Here is an 11,737-nt window from a genome sequence, read left to right as displayed (position 1 = left end):
TACAGATGAAGTAATTGGCTAATGCGTAGGTCTGCGTACTTGAGTATCATTGTGCAGTAAAAGAATTAGTGGTTTTTTGTTGTTGTTGTTGTTGTGGGTTTTTTTTTTTTGGGGGGGGGGTTTAATACTGATTTTCATTCTGTCGTCCTGTTCTCTACACACTAAATAGTTCTTGCCAAGAATATTGAAACTAGGGACAGCGAACTGCTGCTCGCTTGACTTGTTCTGATTGAGGATCGAATGACGCATACGTTGAGGAATGATGCGTTCATACAACAGAAGCGCCGTCTTTTGTCATAGCAATATCAACATTTGCGATAGACCCGCCTATAGCATTAGTACAAAGGTTCCTTCTCTATCACTAAACATCTCCGTAGGCAGAAAGAAGAAAAGGAGCACACACATGAAAGTAGAATTTACCTTTCAGGCTTCTGCTCAGCATTCTTTTCTTCCTTTGGGAGCTGAAGAAGAAACGCTCTACTCCTACATGTTCTCGCTCCACCCCACTCCTTGTCCTTGTTCCTATATACAATGTGTAGTGAAAACTATGAACAGAAACGTACAGTCGTACGAGTCAAATGGCAGGAGTTTTATCAAAATCGAGGACAAGGTTATCTAATTTCAAAATGTAACATAACTTTCGTGCGGATCAACAATAATGGACAAGAGTACACACTTTCTAATGAATAGGAAATGATGTTATTAGTTCAATTATTCTTCAACTTATTCAGTCGTGGAAGATGTTCCTTCCTACACTATTTGCTTGAATTCTTTACGTCAAGAAAAAAAAGTCCTCTATACTTTAAACCAAGAGTAGGACAAAAACAACAACAGCATCAACAACAACATTAACAACAACATCAACAACATAAAACGATCCTTTTTTTGTTGTTTTATTTTCGAAGAGACAGACATATGAGTGAACAGAGATCCCCCAGTACTATGTTTCAAAATTCTGATTTTAAAATATTAATTCCACATTATGTTGAATATGAACCCCGCTCCCCCCCCCCCCCCCGGTCTTTTCAGTGACCAGTGTGGACAGACGTATGATACTGTATGTTAGGTGGGATGCTGAACAAAGCGGGGGAAAAATGTAACATTCGGAAATGAATGTCGATCAATACAACAGAAAGAGGAACAACAATATGAAAATTTTGCCTCCTGTTCGTCTGTTGTGCGCTATCATCTCAACGCCCTTTCACACTATGGGATCATCAAGCAAATGAATGACGAAAACACAGGTTACTTTTGTGTAGTCTTTGGGTTACACGAGAACAACAAAATTTACATACTTTAACTGAAAAAAAATTGAAAATGCTATGGTTATAGTTCTGTATCATTCTTTCGACATTTTACTAGGTCCTATTCATTGTTAGTGTATATAAGGTGGAGTAGAACTCTTCATTCTTTGAGCTATTTGTTCTTTGTATATGAGGTTGTAGTTGTTTCTTTAGGACTACAATTTTCAAAGCTTGTTGATTGCTGAATTTTTAATCTCTACAATATAATTGTAACACATGGCAACACATTATAAATGACTTGGAGCAATTCAAGACGGGAATATTGGCTTGGAAATATGCATGGGATTTTATCAAACAGATAGACCAAGAAAGCATTATCAAAGCAGTCTGGCTTGTTTTTAAAAACCTTTAAACTGTCCCGAGATTCGGAGTAGCTAATGTGCACATGGGTGTAAATTACTTGTATTTTTTGTTTCTCAGTTGGTTAGGCACTTCACTCGTTTACAAAGCGACATGATGCATAGGCTTGCCCGACGTACAGATTTGTGGCATTCGTCAATCATGTTCAAATACTGAAACATGAACTTGCGTAGACCACATGACCATAAAGATCCGTCAATAAACCGGTTCTGTAATGTATTCAGAGTTTATGGTTATGTATGCTTTGTTCACAAAAGTTGCCCTCAACAACCACAAAACTTGTCGAAGACTTGCTCTACATAGCAACAAGTAAGTGAATTCCTGCCTTTGGTTTATTAGTAGGCCAGCCAAGACGATTTTTTTTACTTTGGACGGCAAAATTTGTTAATGCTAAGTTTTCCAGCTGAAAGTCTTGCAAAAATACTCAAGTTTAGCGTACGGCCGGATGTCAAGCGCGTTTTTGCCGAAAAATGTCTTTTTTAGCACAAAATTTGAAAGAATGTAAAAAATCACGATTTTTATTTTTTTACCGAAATAAGTAATGGTTGATAAGTACCTTTCAAACTAGAAATGTGTTATCTTCCATTTCAAGTTTAGAACCTGACTAATATGCATTTGAATGTAGAATTTTTACACGCACATATATGGCGCAATGAAACATAAAAACTTGATTTACTCAAAATTGTACTTTGTAAAATCTACCAATATTTCAAAGTTTTTTTAAACTACCTAAATCAATCTATTCAAAAGTTTTTATTATTCCGAAATATAATATATATTCTGATATCTTATGCAGCAAAGAAATTACAAGATAAGGCGAAAGATAACTCGTTTTATGTTATCCTAAATGGGACGATGTATTTTTACCGGACGCGCATTTTGAATGAAAAATCGAATGTATAGCGTAAGCCCATATATATTGTACATGGTATAGTGCGTGTAGGTATTTATCTTACATAATTGGCGAAGTCAATGGACAGGTTGGATAGCTGACTGCAAAACCCTTTGTGGCACCTTGATATGACTGAAATGTGCTTCTTCCCCACCCCCCACCCCCCCCCTCCCCCCAAAAAAATAAAATCAGTAGTGTTGTTACCATGGCAACTGATCATCATTAGGTCACTCCCTGAAAATTTCAAATATTCATAATTGTAAAACGTACGAAAGTGTTGAAACATTTTGTGTGTGTGAAAAATGTGTCAATCTAACTAATCTATGTTTAACAATGAAACCTTAGAGTTATATAAAATTGTTTACTATGTTCGGAAATGGTTGTCATGGAAACCGTGATAACAAATCACATGTTACTGGGAAAAATTACGATACCAAATCTCCCATCCTGCATACTCACCCCTTCCCCCGAGAATGCTTTGGAATTCGTAATGCTATATAGTTTGCATTCTCAGGCCCTGAAACGGAGCCCTGCAAGGGATAGGCACGAAATCACTTTTACTTTTGTAATGTTCTAAGGCGAGGTGTTTGCATTTTATTTTGATTTATTCTCCCGCAGAAGACTTATACTAAATGTTTCTTTTATGATGGTTGATTGTTGACATGAACGTTGTTTGGAACGCACACTTAGTCGGCGACATAAAAATGTTATTATGTATCCCGGATTTGTGTGAAAAAGTAAGGCAAATATCACCCTCAAAAGAGAAAATAACAAGCGAAAAGGAAGTAGAAGTGAAATGCGTACAATGCAATAACAGCTTTATTTCCCCTTCCCATCATTAAGTCGGTTATATCATCGAGTCTATATTGCAGATTATATTAATCCTTGGCCAAGTTCTATGTCCTTGGAGCAGACATGTAACAACTTGTTTGTTTGCAATTCGATTTTTTTCTATATTATCACAAATTTGTGAAAAAAAAATCATTTCAGTTATCACCAACACTCTAAATTCCCAGTCAACCAACAAAACGTACTACACAATGTGCACACGCCCGCAACCACCGTCTCAAACAGCGTTCACGAATGAAATACAGTAAACAGTAAACGAGGCAATTTCTCTTTTTTAAAGCAATGATTTGCCATTAGCGTACATTTACTAGAATAGCAGCACTTGACATCTATGTTGCTGGTTACCAAAATGCTGATTAGAATACCATACACAGTAAGAACATGCTTGAATCCTTCAAAATATATATAATTATTTCTCTTCAACAGTATTTCGTTTTGAAAGGTAAAGAACCTCAGTCTCCATTTGTGGACATCTAAAAACAAACAAAAAAATCCATCTGAAAGCAATCTTCTTAAATGATTAAAAGCTTTAGAAAAGAATGAGTCCTCAGTGAAAATGTCTTTCATGAACAAATCTCTGTGATATACATCAAAAGAGTTTGAAAAACAATACAAATTGCGCTGACTACATTAACTGCATTGACAGCCTCAATTTTTTTTTTATGTGACATATACTATAATGTGTCCAGCATCACAAACGTTACACCAGTTAGAAAAACAAAATGTTCTCTTTAAGCAATATTTCAATATCTCTATCTTTTTAAAAATTTGTGGTTACATATCCTAGCTAATTATGACTGTACGCTGTTGCATTGAACTTTCGTCAATGTACAACTAAATTAGAATGGTGACTGCCAAATTTTTAAAAATCTACTTTTAGTCTGATATTATTTTTGTGTTCTGCAGACCAGTGTGATAAGGTATCTGTACTGAATACTCGTCTCTCAATGAAGAAAAAAAAATCACCTCTCCAAAATGCATGGTACCGGTATTTCCCTCTAATACTTTCTCTCATTCCAAGTACCAGAATACATTGCTGGGGCCCTGAATAGCTAACATATATTACAGTATTACCAACATCATGACAATTATGGCACATGTGAAAGAAAACCTGGCAAAACATACATCTTGACCAGTACATTTTCTTTTCACTACTTCTTGTACTTGGCGTTTGGATTGAAACATTTTACTTATGTTCGTTCCTTTAAGCTACATACTATTCTTTTATATCTTAAACTAGAAAAGAAAAAACATGCTCTATGCTATTTCCCTTCAGATTCACCAACTGTTACTTTGTGAAATTTTCTCTTTTTAAGCACTTCAACGTGCAGTTTTTTTTTCTAACATGTCACATATTTTCCTCCATCTGATGAAGAAAGGCAAAGTTCACTTCCCTTTTGTTGCCCCCCCCCCCCCATAAAAACAAAAACAAAAGACATTCCAATCTGACAGGATTAAAATGTTGGCGTTTGGGCTTCAAAGGAAATAACAGGATCAATTTCCATGAACTACTAGTATGCGGCTTGTAACTGTGAGTCTCAAAGGCATGGTATAGTTTTGGTTGAGATGGAGATTCAGACTTTAACTTTTTGCAAGCAAATAAAAACAACTTATGAAATATGAAAGAGCATCAAATTCTTAGAGTAATTTGAAGTTTGTTTGATTAAAGTTCTTGGTTTTGAAACGGCCGAGAAATTTTTTTAAAAAGTGACACAGAATGATAATAATTAGAAGTGGGTGCCACCTATATTAGGACCTCTTTGTTTTTGTACATCTCAGCCTTTTCAAAACCAATTTTTAACAAATAAATTTGGAATTCCTCTTGGTATTGTTTACTCTTTAATATTTCGTAACAGGGTTCTCATTATTTTACAAAATCTCCATATCAGCCCCCATCTCAACCAAAAGTAGGCCATCCCTCATCCCTTTAATGCTGCCATCAAAATTGGAAGTAGATCTACATCAAATCATATTGTAAATGCTCTTTGCCAAGTAGTGTTGTGCACATTTTGATATCAGGTCTTGTTTTACTTCATCACTAAGGGAAAAAAAAAGAAAAAAAAATTAGAAAAGAAGCATTTAATCTGGATTAGTAGAAATGTCTAATATATACACATGTCTTTTATATATTCAACTTCTATAATAGTTCTGAAAGCACATTGTGATTATATTTGAGAAGTTTAGATGGATGCATTCCACATGTAAGTTCAGGTTCTGATGACATCCTTCATACGGAATCTGGATGCGGACCGGATAGCCTGGCAGGGTTGTTTCTGGAGAGAGACAGAGAGAGAGAGAGAGAGAGAGAGAGAAAAAGAATGGTGTATCTGTCTTTACTTGATGAGGAAAGTGACATGGGCATTTTAATCTTTGGTGAAGACACAGTGACATATAGGCTAATAAAGACATACGGTTACTTGATTTCCTCTATATGTAGTGTTTCCTTGAAACTGTAAAGTATATTATTTCATACAGTAGATCCTAATTGTAGCAATTTAACCGTGAGTACACGATGAAATATAAAATGTAGGAAACTTTCATGATCCAAATATCCAATTCTTTCCATTAAGCTTTTTATTCCATTCAGAAGAATTTCAAGGTAGTGCTTGCCTGATACTGCAACTGGATACATTCAACACTTTCGTGCATATAATGTCCCTGTGACCTTTCACATCAATACCCTCATAACTAATCAAAGTCAAATTGCTTAGAGGTTATGGTAACTTTGCCATCCGAAGGTAAATATAATGTCATGGTAGCAATGCTCTACAGTCAATAAAAATCAGGGTTTCCCTGTAATTTACAATCAGCAGCAAAATCACAACAATAACTAAAATGCTACTTGTACAAGGCTCAGCAGGTAATCATCTCTTCTGTATAAAACCAAAGTTGAAGATGATCTGCTGAGTAAATGTTAAGTTATTGCAAGATGAGAATAGGACAGATGTGCGTGTGAATGATGACTGCAACAGCATAAAAACTCCTGCAACCATCTTTGACAGAGGCTAAAAAAAAATAATAATCAGCGTTAATTCATGTAAATCTTCGTTGTTGGAGTGATTGACTACATGCTTATGCAGTACTGCATTCATTTAGCAAAACATGCGTTAATTTTCTGCCCAATGAACGATCGACAGTCAAAAATTTGGTCAAGATGTCAAAGGCTTGACAAAATATTCCAACATATTTGGGGTTTACATTTTACATGTACATGTATTATTGCTTACCTCCCACATTTCCTTTCGAAATAGAGTGCAGGATGCACAGATTAGAGGTTGGTAGTCAGGACATCTCTCTCTTTCTTTTTTTTTTCTCTCTCTCTCTTGTCCGTAGTTGGCTGTGGTTTGCAGGGTCCATTTTGTCCACTTTGTGCTAATTCTGGTCGAAAATACAATTAACAAAAACTTAAATAAGTTATCATTTTTATGAGTGAAACAGGATAATCATACTGCAACATAAACAAACACAATCATCATGAATTAGAATTAATCATCACGATCTCATGAATCCCTTAGTATGAGATTTTGGATCTTCAGGTCACTGTCAACATTAATTTGTCTTACATGTAATACATTAATCATGTCATTGTTATTATCATCTTTGATGCTCTAAAGCCATATCTTACTGAAAATGAATTATGTAGGATGGAAGTCATCTTGACACCTGTAATTCCTGTACACAAATATTTGATTGTATCATGCTCTCATTTGTATGTGGATTAGGATATGATTTCCTTGCATAAATCGATTTGTATTCATGAGATGATATTCCTAATTTCAAATCGATGACACTTACTTCTGAGCTGGAAAGGGCATTCACATCGCAGTCAAGACATCTTTCTATCTCCCCCTCACTCTAGTGGATGTGATCTCAAACTCAGCATGTCCATTTGTTGGTGACACCTTGATAAAAATAAAGAACAATACATCACAGCATATCACCCTTACGCCATACTTAACGCAACATAATAACAATGGAAAGTTAATTGATCTGTGACTACAGACGTATTTTCATTTGTGCACACATTAAACACTTGTGCCAATTGACATGGTTGAGAAATATTTCATTACATATAATATCTTACTTGATTACATTTATGTTTGATTTTTATATGATCTCATCTTCAGTAGATAGAATACCGTTCTTTCATATGATCCTCTACAATAGAACATGCAATGAATTTACAAGAAAACAAGAATACACATCCGATCATAGATTTGCTCCCCTTATTATATAAATGGAGATACACGTGTATAAGATTATTCTCCTCTCTTTGTTTGCAAAGTATTTGTACACTGCATTGTAATGCAACTGTCAAAGCGAAAACATGCTTGTTACAATTTATTCAAATGGAATAGGAATATTTGATACTCAATGTATTTAGATTTGGCATTATTTTCAACTGGGCACTGAAGTGATACATTTGATAATCAAACACTTAGTAAGTTAGTATTTAAAAGATATTTCAAATTAGACCGCTATTTAAGACATTTACCGTTTCTTACCTTCTGGTTGTTCTGCAATTTGTTGCAGGTAGAAAGAGCTCAGTCTTTACAATTAGATTTTGGCAAGTCAGAATAGGCATATGTCTCTCTCTTTGGTGAAGTTTGAAGACAAGACTCAGTCTGTCCACTTGTTGGTACATCTAGCTGAAAACAGAAATCAACATGACTCAAATAATTTTTTTTCATCTTTAAAGCAGAGCATTATAAGCTAATAGTGAACAAAAAATAAAATCAATTTGAAATTTAATTGTTTTGAAAAGGCATCTTGACATTGACATAATTTTCTTTGTTTCCCATGCAAATCAATTATAACTAAAAATATATCTCTTTCATTAAGATGATATTTTTTTTTTTTAGCTTTTTAAAAAGTTAAAAAAGAAGAAGATATTTAGGTTTCAGTGAGTCGGTATAAATGATCCATTAAAAATGTAATATTTACATTTTTTCAAATGAACCTTTATTCTTTGAGACATTAACATAAGAACTTGGTACTTATGAGTAAAGACATTTCTAAATAGTTTCTCTTTGACTAGATCTATTTGTAAACTAGAAGAGTACATGTAAATGATTCACAGATTAGGAGAGGTTGGCAGTCAGGACTGAACACTTTCTCTCTCTCTCTCTCTCTCTCTTTCAGGCATATTCGAATGGCAAGATCACTTGGTTGTAGACTCGCTTTTATATAAAACACCTAGGCCTAAATCCTAGACTCTTTTTCTGAACCCACAGGTCTACAAATACCAGAAAGAGTGGAATCAACCTTAGACCTCTGCTCTAGAGACTAATATTAGCCTAGATAATTCACGTTAGAGCTAATGTTAGGATCTTCTAATGTTAGATCTAACATGAACTTTTTGATCAAAGTTAGCCTACATATATAGTATAATTATTATGCATAGATTTTAGAACCTCTAGATGCCTAAACTTAGGTCCAGCTAGGCCTAGTAAGCTGGGTCTTTACAACAAAACTGCCTAGATATGAGTAGTAGATTACTAGAAGCCTCTAATGTTAGGTAGAATCAGTGGCCCAGATCTTGACTAAGGTTAGATCCTAATTCCAGACGCCAGCTATTTATGCTTCAGACCCCGGCCCTAGATTTTATATTGTAGGTCTAGTATATTACTATTAGACTCTAAACGTTGGTAGATCTACATCTACATCTTCTGTATAGTCTACAGCCTCTTGCCCTGGACCTGGCTCTAGCCCTACAAATAGAAATACATCTAACCAGCGCAGTAACGTTAGTAGTAGTGGACCTGTACTGTCCACGTTATACAACTGCTAATGTGCTAACGTTAGGTGTTAAGTTCATTGTGATTATACTACTACTATGTGTCATAGGGCCTAGCCCGATTGAATTGTTTTGGCATAATAACAGGCGTAGCCGTACATTCTAGCACTAACACTAACATTCGTCGTTAGAGTAACACTACCCCTACTAGCTAGAATGTCTAACACTAACGTTAGTATTAACAGTTAGAGAGAGTGTATTACCGTTAGATAGATTAGACCTAACAGTAGACGAGGATTCAGTCCAACTGCATGTGATGAGGCCATAAATTACAAACCTAGATCGAACTAACAAGACACCTAAATCTAGACGTAGACCTAATGTTTGTTAGGCCTCTTTTCGCACCGTGTCAAGACGTGCTTTACGGAATAATCGCTGTTCCACAAACAAACACCGCCGGCACGGTCGGGTGGCGGCCCGGGGGTTGGTAGGCATGCCCGCGCCCACGGGATCGGTGCGAAATACAGTAATTAAAGACATCGGCCTAACGTAGTACTAGCGCTTGAACCTTGATATTAACCAAGTCTCAGATCAAAGTTGTATATCTAACTAATAGATCAAAACAGATTTTTAAGTTCCGTTATGCAGTGCTATAAGGAACTATGTATTTATTTACTAAGTTACTTACATTCGAAGGAAATAGTCCCTTTTCAAGTCACCACGTTTCCAACTCAACGACCGAAACATGCAGCTCTCGCGCGAGAGATTTTACCTGTATGTAGCTAGATCGTAGGGGTAGTGCGTGGTAGACGTACGCACACGTATTAAGTATTCGCGCGCACACAAGCTGCGCGGGGCTACTGGAAAATGCTCGGAAAATGCATTTTCTGAGTTCCTGCAAGTTCAGAGTTTTGATTAAAAGTAAAGATTTCTTCAAGAAAACTAGAAATAATATTGACACATTCAATTAAAGAAGCACTTGTAGTTTTATAAAACATTAAAGTACTTTTGGAAGATCATCTAATTAGCTTGGAAAAGCAAACTTTGCAGAACGTTAAGTAATCTGTGAATATTATTTCGAGAAAACAACACCCAAACATTTGAGAGCCCCATATATGGCTGTACAAAATGACTTTTTAAAATGCTAAGGAAACACATTTAAATTGCAATTTCATTAAAAGGGACAATTGAAACTCATGATCGTTCAAATATCAATTGAATGCAAGCAAAAAATAAAAATCGTGACTTTTGACATGCTTCTGAATTTTGTGCTAAAAATTACATTTTTCGGCAAAAACGCGCGTGACATCCGGCCGTACGCTATTCCTTAGTATTTTTGCAAGACTTTCAGTATGAGAACGGAGCATTAACAAAAAATGCCGTCGAATCCTTATCTAGAGCCTTTTTTGAGGTTTGGCTGGTCTACTATATTGTATGGGAGGGAGTACAGGTAAATAAAGGTGCGTTTAACCATGTTTCCGGTGGCCAGGGCAGCTCAATTTGCCCGAAAGGTATAGTGCGCCGTGGGTAGATGAGACATTCTCCTGTTCCCACCCCCTTGCATTCTAGTCTTGTTCGTCCCAGTTCTCGCCAGCGTCTGGTCAGGTTAGACTATCAATATTTTCCGTCGCGTCCCGCTACGGCCCGCCTCTAAGTTTTGTTACGGCCTATTAAGTGCCGTCGTGTTTCGTTGCGTTCATCCCGTTTTATCACGACATACAAGATTCCTCATTAGCATCGGGACTGCCGTGGCAAATTTTTTGACAGTTCGAAAATCTGACACGGTATCCACGACAATCACGGCCTGTCACGTTTGCCTATTCCTTCTCTTGTTTCACGTTCATCCCGTTTTGTTAACGGTCACCTGAAACGGGGCTGCCGTGGCCGCTGGGAACATGGTGTAAACGCAGCATTACTAGGCTGTTGGAAAAGAAACACCCATACATTGTAATATACAAAAACGGTCTATCAACACTCAAAGATGGAAAGATGGAAAGCATCTATTTCATTATTTTTCATTAAATATAGTTAAAAAAAGAGACGATTTTCTATTGATATTGCCAAATACCATTATTGCTGGCAGGTACGTGGATGTGCTGGCAAATATAACTTGAATAATCCTTACATCTCAGATACTTATCTCAAGCCCCGTTTTCACAGAGCCTTTCAAACTAGAGTTACCGCGACAGCGTCCTGAAGCGTCCGGGTAATCTTTTTTCACCATCTTTTTTCACCATTGCTCGGACGTTGTCGCGGTAACTTTTGCCAAATTTTCGTCAAGCTGTTTTCATCATGTTCATGAGTGACATGAGCCATGCGTGTTTTGTCGGTTGGATTTCTGACAAAAATTCTGTACAATCTCTTCATGCTTTCTTTTTATCAGTTTAAAAAATTCCGTGAGTTGTCCAAGACTTTGACATTAATTATTATTCTTTATACGGCGAGTTGAACAAACGGAGAATTACATATTTCATATAGATGGCAGAGTTTTTGAATGAACACATGATATGATTTGCTAACATTGTCAGTATCATATAGAATGCTGTCAGACAAATCAACAGATTGGAGCTGCTGAATAAAATTGTCTATCTTATT

General features: G+C 36.1%; 1 long non-coding RNA gene across 1 annotated transcript; it reads right to left on the bottom strand.

Annotated features, from left to right (window-relative positions):
- Positions 1-5,167: 5,167 nt before the first annotated feature.
- LOC139741870 (uncharacterized) lies at positions 5,168-8,143 on the bottom strand. The gene is made up of 4 exons (XR_011711648.1): positions 7,911-8,143; positions 7,201-7,307; positions 6,633-6,783; positions 5,168-5,678 (listed from the first exon to the last, which is right to left on the bottom strand). It is a non-coding gene; the product is annotated as an uncharacterized lncRNA (long non-coding RNA).
- Positions 8,144-11,737: the final 3,594 nt, after the last annotated feature.

The sequence above is a fragment of the Diadema antillarum genome, unplaced genomic scaffold (assembly GCF_040938485.1).
Source record: "Diadema antillarum isolate AM-2024a unplaced genomic scaffold, OU_Dant_1.0 seq00000958_RagTag, whole genome shotgun sequence".
Lineage (NCBI taxonomy): Eukaryota > Metazoa > Echinodermata > Echinoidea > Diadematoida > Diadematidae > Diadema > Diadema antillarum.
Note: the sequence above shows the minus strand (reverse complement) of the source record. Positions and strands in the feature narration are given on the sequence as shown.